At 39.3% G+C, this 17,418-nt stretch overlaps 1 protein-coding gene across 3 annotated transcripts in view; it reads right to left on the bottom strand.

Moving 5' to 3' along the window:
• cacna1c (calcium channel, voltage-dependent, L type, alpha 1C subunit) overlaps positions 1 to 17,418 on the bottom strand; it is a 132,919-nt gene that overhangs the window by 110,125 nt on the left and 5,376 nt on the right. The gene's annotated exons all lie outside the window — the stretch shown is intronic.

Raw genomic sequence — 17,418 nt, 5'->3', positions numbered from 1 at the left:
CATTTATTTGTCTTGAAGGTCGAGAGAGCGGGAGAGAGATTGCGAATTGAGGAAGAAACAGAAAAGGAGAGGAAGACCGAACGGGCCTCGTGTCTTCGCTTTCCTGGGCTGCTCAGCATCATTGCCGGTGTTATTATTTCCACCGGCAGCCCGTGTTTGTGTGTCGTTATGTGCCGTCACAGGGAATTATGGGAGTCTTGGGTGATTAGCACTGATGAGAAGCAGATGGCTGCAGAGGTACAGTAAGACAACACGGCATTAGCAGTTAGCATGCTAGCCGGGGTTATGCTGCAGCTGACACCGTTCTTGTGCCGCAGCTGGTGTGCTAAACGCTAAAACAAAACACAAGTGCATGTACAGTCGTTTAAAGATACAAATGGACGTTAGTCAATTGCACATGGGTCAGGGAAAAGAGAGGCAAGTTCTGATCCTTGTGCCAGAACAGAATTGGGCCCGGACCCAAATGATCCATCACGATAAGTTGTCACGAGAGACTTGATTGCAGCAACATGGCTGAAGGATCTTGTTCCTTCTAATGCCTGTGTAAACACAGTGTCACTACGGACCACTGAGCCTGTTTTAGGGCAGGTCGAAAAGTTTGCTGAGGTGGTAAAGCCAGCAAAGGCCCAACGGATTTAGTCCTGATGATCAAAAAATGGACTGTTAGCTAATTAACTGTTTTAGAATTGATTGAAAAACAAGACGCAGGAAAAGCATTAAATTGTCTAGGAGATATGAAAGGGTGAAAGAGAGAGAGAGAGAGGGAGAGGGAGAGGGAGAGGGAGAGGGAGAGGGAGAGGGAGAGGGAGAGGGAGAGGGAGAGGGAGAGGGAGAGGGAGAGGGAGAGGGAGAGGGAGAGGGAGAGGGAGAGGGAGAGAGAGAGAGAGAGAGAGAGAGAGAGAGAGAGAGGATCATGAGTTTCGGTCTTCCTGCTGAACAGGAAATCTTTTCAGTCTAATGCAATTACTCCAGAACTCAAAGCTTAATCAAATAAGGTTTAAAAACATTGTATTCTTCCGTTTCTGTCATTTGACCTTTTCAACCTGGAATGAAAAATACAATTTATGTTTTTGTGTTGTTTTCTGATCTTATTAGGTTACAATATTACACAATACAATACAGGGCATTTGCCATGAGTTGCCACTACTTTTCAAAAGTTTGGTGTCATTAAGATGTTTTTGAACAATCTCTTATGCTCACCAAGGCTGCATTTCTTTGATTAATAATACAGTAAAAACTGTAATATTGTGAAGTATCATTACAATTAAAAATATTTGTGAAATGTAATTTAGTCCTTTGATGGCAAAGCTGCAAATTTCAGCAGCCATTACTCCAGTATTCAGTGTCACTTGTTGTTCTGCTTAATATTTTTGTGGAAACCGTGGGAATTTTTTGATGAATAGAAAGTAAAAAAAATATATAATCTTTAGTAGCATTATAAATGTCTTTGCTGTCACTTTTTCAATGAAAGTTTTAATTAAAAAGTATTAATTAAAATTCTTACTACCTACTGTGAAGAACAATGATTATTGTGCTTCACTGATGTCATTATGTATTTAATTAGTAAAGGGTTTCAAATTTAAATGTACACATACTGAATGTAACTTCAGGCTTCATGAACTTCTAGTTTTATTGTATCTGTCTCAATTCGGTCAATGTTTTACTAATGTAACATCCTCTCAGAGGATAAAATTTCAATGCTTTAGGCTAAACATTTTCTAACAAAATGAGCAAAAACCAAAAGGTATAACAATTATTCTTGCTGTCCCTTTGTGAGCAGTTTTACTTTATTAAGTGTAATAAATTGAAAAGTTTTCATGACGGTCGCATCCCTCATGAATCCAATGAAGAGAGAATGAGCATAATAACCTTAGCCATTCTGACTGTAAATGTAAATTTTAAATATTTGGTTATAAGTTTATAAGTGCACTAAGGGTTCAGTCAGCTAAAACTTTGTCTGATTACACAAAGTATAGAAAAACACAGATTTGTGCCCAATGAAAGCAACAACAACAGAACACCTTTCTAACAGGATTTAATAACTGTTTTTATGGGGAATGAATAGCGAGAATGTTATCTTTCAAAACAACATGAATACGAGGTGTGGAAATGTATTTTGCTATAGCAAGAAGTGCATTTTACCATTGATTTTATCATTACATCAGTACTCTGAAATCATGAGGTGGGTAGAAAGAAACTTGTGTTGTCACATTTACTGTTGGTCAGCAAAAGCAAAAATTTGCAGGTTAAAGAAAGCGAGACCAGATGAAATACCATAGATGACATACGGGCATATGGACCATGAAATACGCATCCAAAGCTAATCTGCTGGCTAGCAAATGAACCAACCCTAAATAACTACTTTCCAATCAGATTATTTTATTTTTATTAATCATTATTTAATATTGAAGGGCAGTGTTAAACAAAACTGACTGAGTAGACACAGCACAACACCTCGTCCATTGTGGATCAGTTTTGATTTGATGTCAAGTTACGAATCTCCACCCATATAAAGGTCACTGCTAAACGATGAGGTTTGCTATTGGTCGGTGCTGCAAATTCCCGTGTCAAAGTTCACCAAATCTGAACTTGACACAGGAAAACAAATTCACCACCGGAAGTCCATCAGGCGAAAGTCTTCTTTGCGGCATTTCCTTTTGAAATGGTTGAATTTTGCCTGTGAACTTTCAGTAATTTGATTGCACCTTTAGAATGATGGAAATGCTAAACAGACCACCAGTTTTCAATAAATTATTCCATTTTTAGAGAACAAGGTGGTGCATAGTTTTAGGTTTCTACAGACTTAGATTTTAAATATCTATTTTGTATATAAAAAAATTATTTGAGGCAATTAATTAGTATTACAAGGCAATGTTTCTTTATAATTATTCTCTTCATGAGCATTTTTCCATGCACAAATTATGCTGACAAAATCTGTACATTGGGTAAATCAAACTCACCAAAGTGTCAGTGAAGTCAGCAAAAGCTTCATCCCTGACCAAAGGAACCGATGCTTAAAGGTCATATCATGAAAGACCAAATTTTCCTTGATCTTTTGATATAAAAGTAGCACCTGTGTCTCTACATATCCTTCTGAAGGATCCCAGTGACTTATTTTTATCAGAGTTTTATTCTCATCTTAACCGTTTGTGCAATACATCAGTTTTATTGATCACAGCACAAACTATACTGCAAAGCAAACCCACAACTCATTAGTAAATATTACTCATTTCACAAAAGGTAGGTACAGCAAAAAAAGAAAATTAAAACAATTGTGCCAGAAACCCTAACATGTCTCTAATAAAAAAGAATATTATGATTTGATATGAAATGTCACCTACCTAATTATAAAAGCATTTGAGGTATTTACTATTAACATTACAGTTTATTGTATCATCATTCCAACCATAACATTTGTCATTTATGTACCTGGAGGACTACACAGCCATATTTATTTATTTATTGAGCCGGTCTTTTATCCGCAGTTTCACCTGAGGGAGGATTGGAACATGTGTGAAGGGCGAGTTTGCCGCCCTTGCTAGACAGCCTGTCCGCCAGGCAGCAAAAGCTTCAGACTTCATAATAACAAAAACATTTAGTGCTTCATCTACTTATGTTAACTATGGTTTTGAATTTGGTTTCAGTAGAAACACATCCACCATTTCTTGCAAAGGTTTGGTTTTAGGCTTTCAACAGATTTAAATTCTCTCAGTTGCCATGGTGATGATGACTTGCTGGGGCACAACTGCTAGATGGCGCCAATATTTCAACACTTATCTACTCATCTCCTGCATGAGTGTCTGCATGTGTGACTGTGAGGGAGTTTGTGAGTGTCAGAGAGAGTGAGTGAGAAAGAGAGTGAATGAGAGATCTGACGTTAGTCTAAATGAAGCGAGCCTAAAGGAGAAGCTCAACATGCTGTCAAGACAGAGATGGACATGCAGAAGAGGGACATACAGTGGGTGGATAACAGACAGGAAGAGAGACAGACTGCGGGAATATATCAGACAGGGAGAGAAAGGGACAGACAGCTGGTAGAGGACAGCCAGGGAGCAACAGACAGCAGGTAGAGGGCAGAAAATCCTTGAGTCACTCGAACAAACATTTGTCTCAGGGATGCAGAGAGAAGCTGGCATTTAGTAATTATGCTGTATGTGGTAAATCTGCCTTATAACATCTGTCGAGTGTATTATAGTTCTAATAAACTGAAGACCTACAACATGCCATTAACATGCTACTGCATGACAGAAACTGTTAGGAAATGCTCAGGAGTTTTCTGAATTGAGGAAGAGGAAGTTAGGCATGGCATGACAAGACACGACAATAAATGAGTTTGTCCAATCTGTCTCGAACTAAATGTTTGATTTTGTAGGTAAAATGTCATGAAGCCCTGAACCCACTGCTAAACCTTGCACTTAGGGGGATGTGAGTATATCGTGCAAAAAACTTTTTCACCAAGAGAGAAACTCAATCTCGAGATTTTTTTTTTTCGAGTTTTATGAAGCAATTTGCAATTTCGTATTAAGTATGAATGATTCATATGAAAATGTATGATGTGTAATGAAAAATTAAGCATAAACGTACTCATTTTGTTTCAGATTTGCGAAACATCTCAATCAAAATTAAAATATTTCAAACAAAATAGTTTTTTAAAAAGTTGAAAAATCACTGAATTTGTTTCAGATTCATCACAGAATTGAGCTGGGGCCTGTTTTTCGGCCATATTTCAGGCAGGGTTGGGTTGAGTGGATTTTGATGGAGACACAAGAGCAGCAGTCGTTTCAGACTGTGTGTGACGCTGGCATGACTGACGTGGTACATAAATCACTCGATGTAATATGCCCCTGCCATCTTGGGAGGGAAAACCACTCCATTCCCCCTACAAATACACACATCCATCACTCCCTCATTCAATAACCCCAAACAAAAATACAATATACAACCAATGTGTAATTAAAATTCAAGTGTATGCATCATTAATTATGTTAATCGGGAGGTCTGATTATTGAAAATGTGTTCCAGGGTCTTGAGTGGAAAACATTGTCTCAATATAAGGGTACTTTCACACGATGTACTAAAAACAGAAAGGTTTTTCCCCAAAACGCCATTGTCATGTAAATGAAAGGCCAAAACACATAAATAGTTTTCTGTTTTTTTGTGGAAAAGGTGTTGTGTAAACGGCCTAATATATATATTGGCCAATACAGATATCTAGAAATCAGGGTAGATGATGGGTGATATAATGCCTATGTATACAGAATACAAAACTTGTACATATGTACATAACACTTATGAAATGAATTAAACGCTTATTTTACACAATATACAGTATACTCAGAATTTGAAATATTTAAAATTAATTTGTGTATTTCCATTGGTGAGGCAACACTTCTAATTCATCCAGCAGATACAACTGCACCAACATAAACCCAAATATCGGTCACGTACAGTAATTGGCCTGGCTAAGAAATACTATGGATATTTGAGGTTTTTTAGAGTCTAGGTTTAACCCTAGTGTATGCGTTTAAAATCTAAATTATACAACCTGATCACATGAGAATTCTTAAGTAATGTAGGCTACTGGTTGGCAGTTTCAAATGAATTCGTACGATCTGACTCATGCAAAAAAATAAGTCACTATGAACATCCACCTCTAACTCTAACTCTAACTCTCATGGGGGTGTGAGGGGATCATACAAAAGTGCAATTCAGAAATCACAACCAATTCACCAAATCGCAAAGTATTTACAAACTGTCATGAGACCAACCGGATCTCATGGCAAAATATAATTATTTTACTCTTTGAACAAATTTGTATGGTGAGATTGAATATGTACAATTTGTAATAAATAAACAAGACATAAACCTGTATACCTAACCATAACTGTCAGTGGGCTGGTCAAACGTACAAATTCATAATTGCCACCAATTTGGCAAAACGTAAAATAGCTACAAATTTGTCATGAGACTAAATTAATACTTGAATCTCAGCTCCCACGAACCATTATGAAACTTGCGATGAGACCCAGGTAAGGGGAATAACAGTAATCTTGGGCACATGAGGACACCTGGGTGAGTTAGATGAGATCAGGTCAAGGCCATGTGCTAAATGTGCTACTATTGCCAAGTGCACTCTGAGTGCCAGTCATAAAGACCCATAAAGTCTTGCTCTCATAGCGGAGCGAAGCTCAAACTGATGAATTAAACATGCAACCTACACTGAGAATTCAGCACCACCTAAACTAGGCCGCTAGCAGGAGGGACAGCTAAAGACAGACAGAGGAGAAAGAGATGGGGTACGAAGGAGACAGGAAATATTGTAACATCCACGGCAAAAGACCCCACTCTCATGTCCCAAGGTCAGACTTCCCGCTAAACCTTCTGACGGTTGTTCTTTCCACCTCAGGCCTGCAATCCGTGTGTTCTTGCTCTCTGGATGAGACTCAACACCCACACAGTATCTGCTGCAAAACCAACACAGGACGCAAGAAGAAAATCAACTGCGGGCCAACATTTGGTTCTTTTTCTCGCCATTATTCACGGTGCTGGTTAATATCCTGAGCGAGGCAGTGTGCTGTACGACTGATGGTTTAAAAGAGACGGCAGTCTGCAGGGAGCTGATCTGATATTCACTCAGAGCAAATGCATCAGGCCTGGCCTACATACACAACCATACTCACACTTCCACCCACATTTTAGAGGAGAAAAAAGAACCCTCTTAACTCTTTCACAACTCTTTATCTCACATAGAGTCTCATTTTTTCTTTTATCACTCATTATTAGGCAAGGACAACTATTATTATTGGGAATTAGCACTACACTGATGTTAAAGTTTGAAAGTTATATACAGACACAATAGTGTGCTAAGAAAGTGATCAAACTTGATCTTGCAAGGTGGACAATAAAACGGGAGATCGACCTGGTGTGATTTAAGGTTGCAATGTAACAGAAGTAGTAATGTACATCCCAGTGAAACTGTAAACATGTTGGGCATGGACATGGTTTCATCGGTTGTTGTTGATTGGATGAAGGCAGATCTGAATGCAAGCATGCAGCCAATTGTGAAGGGACGGGATTTTAGCGGACTAAATGATTAAAGAAATTATGTCATACAGTATGTCACCAGAAGTCTTTATTTTACCAGAAAACCTAGCTATGATATTTTAATAAAAAATATGATGTCATATGCATAACTGAATCGTTCACATAAGATCAATATGATGCATTTAGAAAATGAAAAATTTCGACTTGATTTAGGCCCTGTCCCAAATGGCGCAATTCATGTGGACTTTCGGTCTTGTGGACTTAAATTGCGCGTGCTCGCCGAGTCTATGAGTCTGTAGGCCGTCCCATTCAGCATTTTAACGCTCTGAAGTGTGCTCAGCAGGACCCCCTTTGTACCCTTCTGCATAGATGCAGGCTCCACACACTTTAACTACCCAGGAATCCTTGCGAAAGGCCAATCAGACAACGGATCGGAGGAGATTTCGCTCACGGACAATTGTTGACATGGCTGAGAAGAAAATATTACGGTTTTTATGACCTAGATGTACATTTTACCAGTTGTTACCTACAGTTTATACAAACATTATGGTCATCGACCAGTGGTTGATGTCTCAAACATAATAATAGCACGTTGAATAATACGATCGCATTATGATTCATTAAATAAATAGAACCGAATGTCAGGGCTTTACTGAGTCATGTATGTAAACATAGTATGAATATTGAAACCTGTAAATTCATCTGAAACTCATGCACATTTTCATTATGTGTTAAAATTGTAATCTTAGTTCAAATGGAACATTATGTATTATTATGTACAACTGTATAAATCATTTAAATAAGCATGATGTATCTATTGTCTAATGCCCAGGTGGCATGCATAATATCAAAATACAGAAGTGTAAAATTAGGCTGTGTAGTTGACATGGAGATAAGACGTCGGAGCGCAAAAATGTGATTTCTCCTGTCCAACAACAACCAGACCGTTATTTCTGGCGTGACGATCGAGTCTGTCCCAAAAATACCTCTCAATGCGTCCTCATGGACTCGCGCCAAGGGCCCTATAGGTCTGCACTACAAGACGTCACCAAAGTGTGGACTCTGAGGAAGTCCACAAGTCCGGAGTGTGCCATTTGGGACAGGGCCTTTGTTGTTCACAACAGCTTGAACTTTAACACCAAACCTAAACTTTTACATTCAACCCAAATCCCTGCACATCTCTGCCAGACTAACACATGAGAGCAGTGGCACCGGTGCCAACAATTTCTACAGATGGTGGCATCAGCACCTAGTAGCCTACCGGGTGAGGGGACTGAAACTAATAATTAAAACTGTACTATTGTATTTCACAAATAAGTGCAGTTACTAATAATAACATCATTCGTCTCATGGAAATAGATATTTGACAGTAAAGCACTGAGTTTAAGTTAGGGTGTAAATGTAAATTTATTTTTAAAATGAATATTTTATTTAAACATATAAATATTCTGACAGTTGGACTCGACAGCTCTCAAATCTATTTTATCTACTAGATCATGGTAACCACAGGTAAAATCATGGAAGGCTCCTCACTACCATGATAAAAAAAAAAAAACTATATGTTTTAGGCCACCATATCAGTATCGGCCGATATATGTTCATTTTTAATGTTATCGTTATCGGCCCGATAAGAAAATTTGGTCTATATATTAAAGCCGATAAATAGTGGAAATTTTCCTTCAGATGCACAATGTTCGCCACTTCAAAAAGGAAAATACAGTCAAAATATGTGCCAGTCTGTCATATAGGCTACATAATGAGAACATTACAATTGTGTATTTTAATGGTGAGACTTTTGTTTTTGTAATCAGGCTCTCAAAAATTATATAAAAAAAATGATTTAGATTTATCGGCCAATATATCGGTTATCGGCTTTCAAATATAAAGAATCATCGATTATCGGTATCGGGCAAAATTTCCATATTGGTGCATCTCTAATATGTTTTCAATAAAGCAGTAGCCTAAACACATTTAGTATAAATATAAATGCAAAAATATATATATTTAAAAAAAATTATTCTAACTAGTTTGTTCATGGCACAATGTTTCTCCTGTTTCCCACGTCAGTGTTGTTGAGAACGTCAGCACTGTTACATTTGTCTTTAAACTAGTTTAAATCACAGAGACATATTTTAATATCTTATTAATATTAAAAAGCTCTTTTTAATAACGGTCGCGTGATCGGGAACGGTCCAGATGTAAACGCACCTCCTCTAGACTCGCTGTTTATTGGGCTGAGCTGATAAATGGTCTGTGTTGTGTGGTTCAAACAAGTAGTCACCTCATTTTGCAACCACTGCAGTATCCCGGCCTAAATATTTTGCAGAGTCAAAGTCTAGTGTGACTTCCTACCACTTTTAAGGCAGCATATGTTTTTTTTTTCCTTTTAAAGCTTTTAAGATGCTTGGCAATAGAAATGGTTTGTCAGATTTCCAGAAGTGAGTAGGTTTGTACTTAAAAGCTATTAGATCATATAAATTACTTTATCAGAAGGTGGGCAATAAAATAAGAACCTGTATAACTTAGTTCCATCATGTTTTCAGTTTACCCCTCAGTTGGTCTTTATGTTTATGTACTGCTGTCAAAGAACTACCTAACCCACCCACTCTTGTTACTTTAGGCACATATGCTGCTGCTGGTTTCTTTTGAGAAAAAAAAGCATGGATTACAGCAATGTCAGTTAAAAATATCTATTTATAGCAATCAAACCAAAGCTAAGACTAATCAAACAGACATCCTGACTGTAATTCCGTCTATGGAACGTGGCTTGTAAAACATGGACTGTGAAGATTTTATAAGGATATCTGGTCACCTTTGGGGATTGGCTAGTAAGAAAACACCTAGCAACCACTCAAAACATCCTGGAAACCACACAAACACATCAGAAACACACTGGCACCCAGTCGCAATATGGCATGGCTAAGCATGATTTTTTTTTTTTTTTCACAAAATGTAAAAATCTAGTTGCCTAAATTTTTGAATAGCCCATAAAAATCGAAACGTTTGTGATGCGTTTTATACTTCATGTAGTAAAACAATTAAACAAGAAGCTGCTCACCAATAAACAAGTGATCCGTGTGTGTTAAATAATAATACAGTATGACGAAGTGCAGAGTCAACAACAGAGCTTTTTACTCAAACTGGACAAGCATTTCAAATTCAAAGGACGTGGCAGATTTAGTTTTAGATTAAAGATTAAAGACTGTGTGTGCAAAATCCAAGTGTACTTCCAAAACGCTCACAGAAACACTGCTTCTCATACGGAAACCATTACTGACGAAATATTAAGATGATGAACTGACGTTACAGTGATAATTACGACCAGTCGCAACTCGTTTAGCGCAGTTCAGAGCTTTTCACGCACAGATCGCTCAGAGCTCGCAAACACTCGTGCAGTCTTTGCTAAGGGGACTACAGTTCAGAGGAGTGAGAGATGGTTGTTAGACTCCCATGTCGTGACCCGCTGCTGACTCATGTTAACGGGGGGCTTTGGTTATTTCCCATAATGCTGAGGGTGCCTGCGGTGCCAGTGTGTCACAAGCAGCTGTTTTCTGCTTTATTAACATATACGCATTTATTCATGCAGTCTGTCATTCTTCCATTTATCTACTTCTCCTTGCTCTGGATTTGACACTGAGCACTGCCATTGGGAGAAGAGGACCAAACATACACAAACATACATTTTATTAGCTGGGTGGAGTGTACACACATCAAACATGCAGAAAGAGTGTTTCCATGCATATGTCTGTGTGTCTAAATACATAGGTAGGGAGTCTAGGGATCCCTAAAATCCCTAATTCTAAGTATCAATCTTTTGCCATGAAACTTTTACAACATCATCTGTGCTACAAACATGAGTTATAACTCTAACTTGTTTAGGATGTGCTATTTTTTTTTTATGTTCAAATTTATGGTTTTAACCTGATGAGCGGAAAAAAGAGAGCATAAATTCACATTGAAGAGTTGGGGAAAGTAAGACATTAATGTTTTTTTTGAAGAAAGTCTCTTATGCTCACCAAGGCTGCATTTATTTGATCAAAAATGAGTTAAAACGGTAATATTGTAAAACAACATTGCAACATTTTTACATTAAAAAAAAGTAGCAACACAGTAAAAATCACTTCATAGTGACTAAATAACAGCATTTTGGCAGCCACCAACCCTAGTGTACTCTTTCACAGACAAGAACTATTCATATATTCTTCATAAAAATGCTCATACAACATTAACAGAAATAGAGCATTAAAACCATTTTAAAAATCAGCTATATTTTATTCATTAGTAAACGAATTTTCCATTACAGTAATGATGATATTGGCCGTATTATGAGCAAATTATGCAGTAATCACAACTGTGCACTTAACCTTAGGTTGCTCCAGGGGGATTGCCAAAGCAACAAGTGTACTGTGAGTCATTTTGGATAAAAGTATTTGCTAAATGACTACTTACAGTGTCCAGCATGTGATTACCAACATATTAAAGTAACATGCCACAATAATTTAAATACAGTAAACATATATGAAAGTGCTCTGGCTAGAAACACAAGCACTGATGTTAAGCAGAAGCGAGAGCAGATGATTTGTGCTCAACATGCATGTTTTTACAGACAGCTAATAAGTCCTGAGTGTTGCTAAGACCAAACGCTCTCCTGTGATTGTTATGTTACGACACCTAATGTGTCCCACAATCCCACAGTGACCAGCACCAACTGCTCCGCAGATTGAGAAGTCTCGCAGGCAATGCAGCCTAATTACTTTGGCATCCTAATACACTTTGGCATATTTCTACACATCTCAAATTACATTTCAGATTTGAATGAATAAACAGTGATTAAATAGAAAATGCTAAAGTGGATAAGTCGTTATATCTAGACAGGAACCAAAATCAATTGGATCTGTAAAGATTCACATCTTTGTCCTTACGTTTCAGAATACACAGTGTCGAATGAGGAAGGCAAGAAACTGGTGACGATCTCTGTGTGACGGCAGATGCTCTTAGTTGCAGCCACGGCAATAAACAAACTGACAACTTTCTCGACTTCACGCTCATGAAGGATTTATGTTGGTCCAGGTTTAGCTGCCTTAAATATTCGTTAGGTAAACATTAAACAACGCATTGAACAAACAACATTAGCAAACGTATTCCAGGAATCGAATAACTTGGGTGCACTTGCATGGGACTTTGGAGACCTGCATGTGTTTGACAGTGAAACAGAAGCAATAAATGCTCGATCATTCTGCACAAGAAGGAAAAGTCCGGGACAGATCGCCTGTCTGTCAGACAGACAGACAGACAGACAGTCATCCGAGATGGCGTCCTAGAGGCTCGTCAGACATTTTGAAATCTATCATAAACATATTCATTTAGCTAATGACACGAATTACCTGTCAAATTAACCTGGCACAAAGCCGAGAAAGAAGCTAGATAATGCCACCCTAATTACCAGTGAGCGTCAAGGGAACCAACAACCTTCAAGAGAAAAAAAGAGCCAAAGAGAAAGGAATGCACATACTAAGCACTCGCAAAACCTTTAAAGCCACTCCGTAAATGTCTCCTCGTGCTACATTGTAACAACGTTCAAGAAAAAGCCTCAAATGACTGGAGTGACATGAAAAATCAATAGCATCATTACAGCATGACTGTGACATCAGCAATGATTTCATTAATTTTGCATTTTCCCCACAACTGCAGAGTAAAAATCGTACAAAATGTGTGTATGCGTGTGTTTCTCAGTACTGCTTGTTCAGACACAGACATTCAAGCACTTCATGAGTCATATTTAACATTCCAGAAAGTGACGGTGTATCATAGCGCAGAAAACACGCTTTCCATTTTCCTGCTGTTTGAGTGTTTGTACAGCAGAAGAGGTTCATGTTTGGCTGTGATACGTTGCACTGCCCTGGACCTGTGATTGACTGAGGTTGTGTTTACCTGAAAGCAAGTCCTTGTCAGCAGCGGTAGACGACAACACAACACAAACATGAACATCTGCTGGGCTACAGGCCACCATGGAGATCCTGCTCTGTCTACTAAAGGCTAGGTAAATCATTTAGTTAGATAATGATAAAGGTGAAAACAGTAAACATTTGGGCCTGGAGGCACAAAATTGGTTTACAAAGCTGTTTTGTTTATCTTTCAGTTTTGTTCAAAGTTTTTCCCTGTCTCATACCAAACACATTAATAATACATTCTTATAATATAAAATTCTTGGATTTAATCTCAATTACTTTTTTCCCCATTGTTGGAAGTTAAGTGGATGGCTGCTTTTTTGTACTTTTCTCTCTTGGGCTGTGTTGCATACTTTTTTATGCTTTGTATAGCGCTTTATAGATTCATATTATTATTTTAATAATTATTATTAGTAACAGTCTATTGCCTGACACAGCTGGTCATGTGATTGCAACATAATGGGGTGACTTGCTTCAAGCAGAATAAAACAGTTTGGTCTAAAAAGACCATAACTTATGTAAGAATGCATCATTTAAATATTTCTCAAAAACTTTATGTCATTAGGAATAAAACTTTTCTACTCAGTGCACATTTAAAGAAACTGAAAAGTGATCAGAAACGTTTCGACATCAAGAGGGAATTTGTAAGACGCAAATCTGAATAGGACAAAACGACATGCAGATCAAAAGATAAACGTTTACTGTCAAAGCTAGCTGACACAACAAAGCATCTAAAATTGGCCCTCTAAATCCTTTTCCCATCATTGTCGCCCTGTTTCTATTTTAATACCAACAAAGAGTGTGTGTCAGTGTATTCAATCGGCTATGAAAACGCACAACTGTCCCTCACAGACACAGTGCAAAAGAAACATCATTATTTCAGCTGTCATAATCAACTAGCTTTTTGCATGACAGATGTGCAGTGGGCCTGAAGGGGCGGAGCTGCATTATTGGCCGCAATTTACAGGTTTTGCTCGGATGCGTTTGTTCACTCAGGTGCGGCAGGTGCGCGCGCGGGGAGCGGGCTTATCATGAGCCACGCTGTTGCTATGGGTCGGCAGCTCCGTTGCCACGGCGCCAACAGGAGGCCCTGGATGGAGGGGAATCTTGTAAAGGGAAAAGACTGAGACTCTTCGCTTTGCGCAAGCGTTAAAAGCACGCAACCTGTGGAGACTGCTGCGCCACACCAGCTGTCTCAAAAGAAATGAAATTCAACAGATGAACACGAGAATGAGGGGGCATGAGTGATGGTGCTTCATTTCACCATTTGAGATGCTCTGAAGAGAATAATCACTGATGCGCCGATAACACCACCCCGAGTTCATTTGAGCTGTTGGACTGTGATCAATGCAGTCTGGCCGCACAAAATGATTAAAGGCCATTTTAAGTCTGAAGTAGCTGACAGGATAATCGATTGACATCTGTGCGCGCGTCTGTGACCACATGATACATGATCAAGCCGTGGCGTGTCCATAAGCAGCCGCACGAGCCAACCAACAAGTTCATCAACTACATATATGCATTTCCCTCCAAAAATAATATTAGAATAGCTGTCGGGCATGAGTGGCTATATTTCATGCCATTTGTTGATCGTCTTCCAAAAGCGATTTCAGTGCGCATATAGTGTGTTTGAAAATGGATAGGTTCGGGTACACCCCCGCGTCATGCCCATGATAATGCCAACACACTCATCATACACCCCCAACACATCCATATGGCACACACACACACACACACACACACACACACACACACACACACACACACACACACAGTTTCCAAACAGAGGGAAGACAAATGGAAAAATTACCTTGATGGTTTTCAAGGGTGTCCTCCGGTATGTACATGTTTTTGCTTTCATTTACCATATATGTGGTCCAGCTTTATCCGATGGTGAATGAAGAAAAGGTTGAAAAAAAAGAGAAGGGGGTAGGAAAAAACAACCCAAGGGAAAGAAATGAAAGAAAAGGGGGGGGGAAGCAAAAAATGAAAAACGCAAAGCGTAAGATATTCCTTCTCTTGCGGCTTAGTTAATATTACCTGATCCCCATTATGGAGCTAAAGATCAGGAAAGGATATTCGCAGGAGCCACCTAAGAAAACGAACCAGTGCATCTTTGGAACATCCAGGCCCTACCTAAGAAACATGATACCAGCGCCGCTTGCTGATAATCGATAATCAAATCGGCGCGATTGGCTCGGAAAAGGTTCGAAAATGATGCTGCAACAGCCAGAAGAAGCGCAGGAAAAGCGCAGGAAAAGCGGGCGTAGTTTCAGAGACCGTTTCAGAAAGCGCAGCAAAAGGTAAAAGGTGTGTATATTCCAGATCTCACGGGCTTCGATCTTCGCGTATGATCGACTCCATCTGAGATGTTCCACAACAGGCGTAGTTTGCGTCGCGCCTCGTTAGGAAACAGAGTGCAGAATCGGCCGCGTCCAGTCCATATTGGAGAGAAAGGGGAGTAGTCAGTCTGTGGCCCTGCGGAGAGAGAGCGCACACCACCAGCCTCTCTGCAATGATCTGACGACCAAACCCCCTCCCCTGTAGACTCCCTGACTGCTTCCAGATGTGACTGCGCTAGAAAGGAGAATAAATCCTCCACGCTTTTCCACACGGGGCTGTATCTCTTGAGGGAGAGAGCAAACTTGGGGAAATCGAGGCAAATCAGCTCCAACACAGTGAAGCGTTTCAATTTCTTTTACAGTCCAGAAACATTTGAGAAGGTGATTTGTACCACAACGAATCTGGTGTATATACGCTCACCGTCACGGCTCCATGCACCATGTTTAGACATTATCCACTTCCTGCTGGTTGCTGGGATGCCACTTAAATGGGTGAATGTTGAGTTCCCCATGCAGCAGCAGCAGCAGCAGGTGCCGGGACAATTTTTTCCCTTCAGCAGAGCTTTAACCGACCTGATACTCCCATGGCAGGACAAGCGGTTTCCTGAGGACTGGCGGGCTCTGATAAAGGGGACGATGGGGCCTGGGAATTTCTGCAAGATGACTGAGAATCTTTCATCAGCAAGTTACGGCCTTGTACGAATTTAGCAGGCCCTTCCCTGGTCCCTCCCTCCAGCCATGAGAAAACTTCACATATCCCAAGAGACACCCCTGGCCCCAGATTATCCTTTCTCTCTCTCTTGCGCTTGAATTTGTTTTGAGTAGGCCTATTCAATCAGTCAGAAGAATCATAGTGCGTAAGAAAGAAGAGACACTAAGAATTGCAGGTTTTCCGATGTTCCCCTGGATGAAGGAAGAACAAGGTTCCCCGACATTTAATTTACGACCAAGTTCTTTGATTGGATTTGGCTTTGAACAAAAGTTCATGACAGAGGTCAACGGTTTCCCTTCAGCTTCCCCAAATAATTGATTAACTTTGGTATGCACAAAGCACATAGGAAAAGTTCGCAAAGTGTTTTTCAGTGCCACTCTGTAATCACAAGCCTCTGGGAATCCAGGGATCCAGAGAATCACAGGCATCGGTGCAGAAGGAAAATTTGTTAGGTTAATTCGCCACTTAAAAGATTACAAATATCCTCTTCCAGACCCACATTTCAAATGTCAAGACTAATCATGTCTGTCTGCACACTGAATATGATATACAACAGTGGTCGTGCTCTACATGATTTTTTTACTAACACTATAATTATACCAATTTCCAAATTAACTAAACATAACTGAGGCCACACATCCTCTTCCCTTCTGTATACTGTTTCTTAACCTATTTGCTTTAGGTCTAAAGTGATTGTTAATTGACAAAGTTAAATAACTTTTTTGAACAAAATTTTGTCATTATGTGTACTGAATATTTTTAACATAAAAAAACTGCACTGGCTGATGTGTTTTCTGGGAAAGGTTTAAAATCCTGCCGAGAACGATGATAAACCACGAGGAATTGTGTAGTGATGCCCTCTAGTGGCGTGTTAGTAAAGTGCTGTTGAGTGACCTTTAGATGGTAAATTGACTTGGAAAACACTATATAATTTGACAGTCACCCTGAAGCAACCCTGGTGTCTTGCTCAAGGGCACAATAGTACCATTCAGTTTCTAGGTTTTCCCTGTTGCAACCTTAATGTAGAGTCCTAAGTTGACAGTGCACGCGGCTTTTTGTTTGTTTATGTTGTGTTGCTGGTATGAATGCAGCATCATGCAATTGTAAAAATGCATAATTTGCAGTGAGACTTGATCAATTTATTAAGTCAAAAGAGTCAGATAGTATGGGGGAAATGATACAACAAATATGTGATTTCCACGTGAAGAGCCATTAAAAAAATGACAGAGGTTTGACTATTAAAACTGCAGCAAGGCTTCTGGGTTGCGAAATGCGAAATATGTTTTAGGGAGGACATTCAAACAAACAATTGCAAAATGCCTACCAGAACAGGAATAGTACAGGAATGCGACAATTTCAAATCCTCAAGCTC

The sequence above is a fragment of the Scardinius erythrophthalmus genome, assembly GCF_964197995.2.
Source record: "Scardinius erythrophthalmus genome assembly, chromosome: 4".
In the NCBI taxonomy this organism is placed as follows: Eukaryota; Metazoa; Chordata; class Actinopteri; order Cypriniformes; family Leuciscidae; genus Scardinius; species Scardinius erythrophthalmus.
Note: the sequence above shows the minus strand (reverse complement) of the source record. Positions and strands in the feature narration are given on the sequence as shown.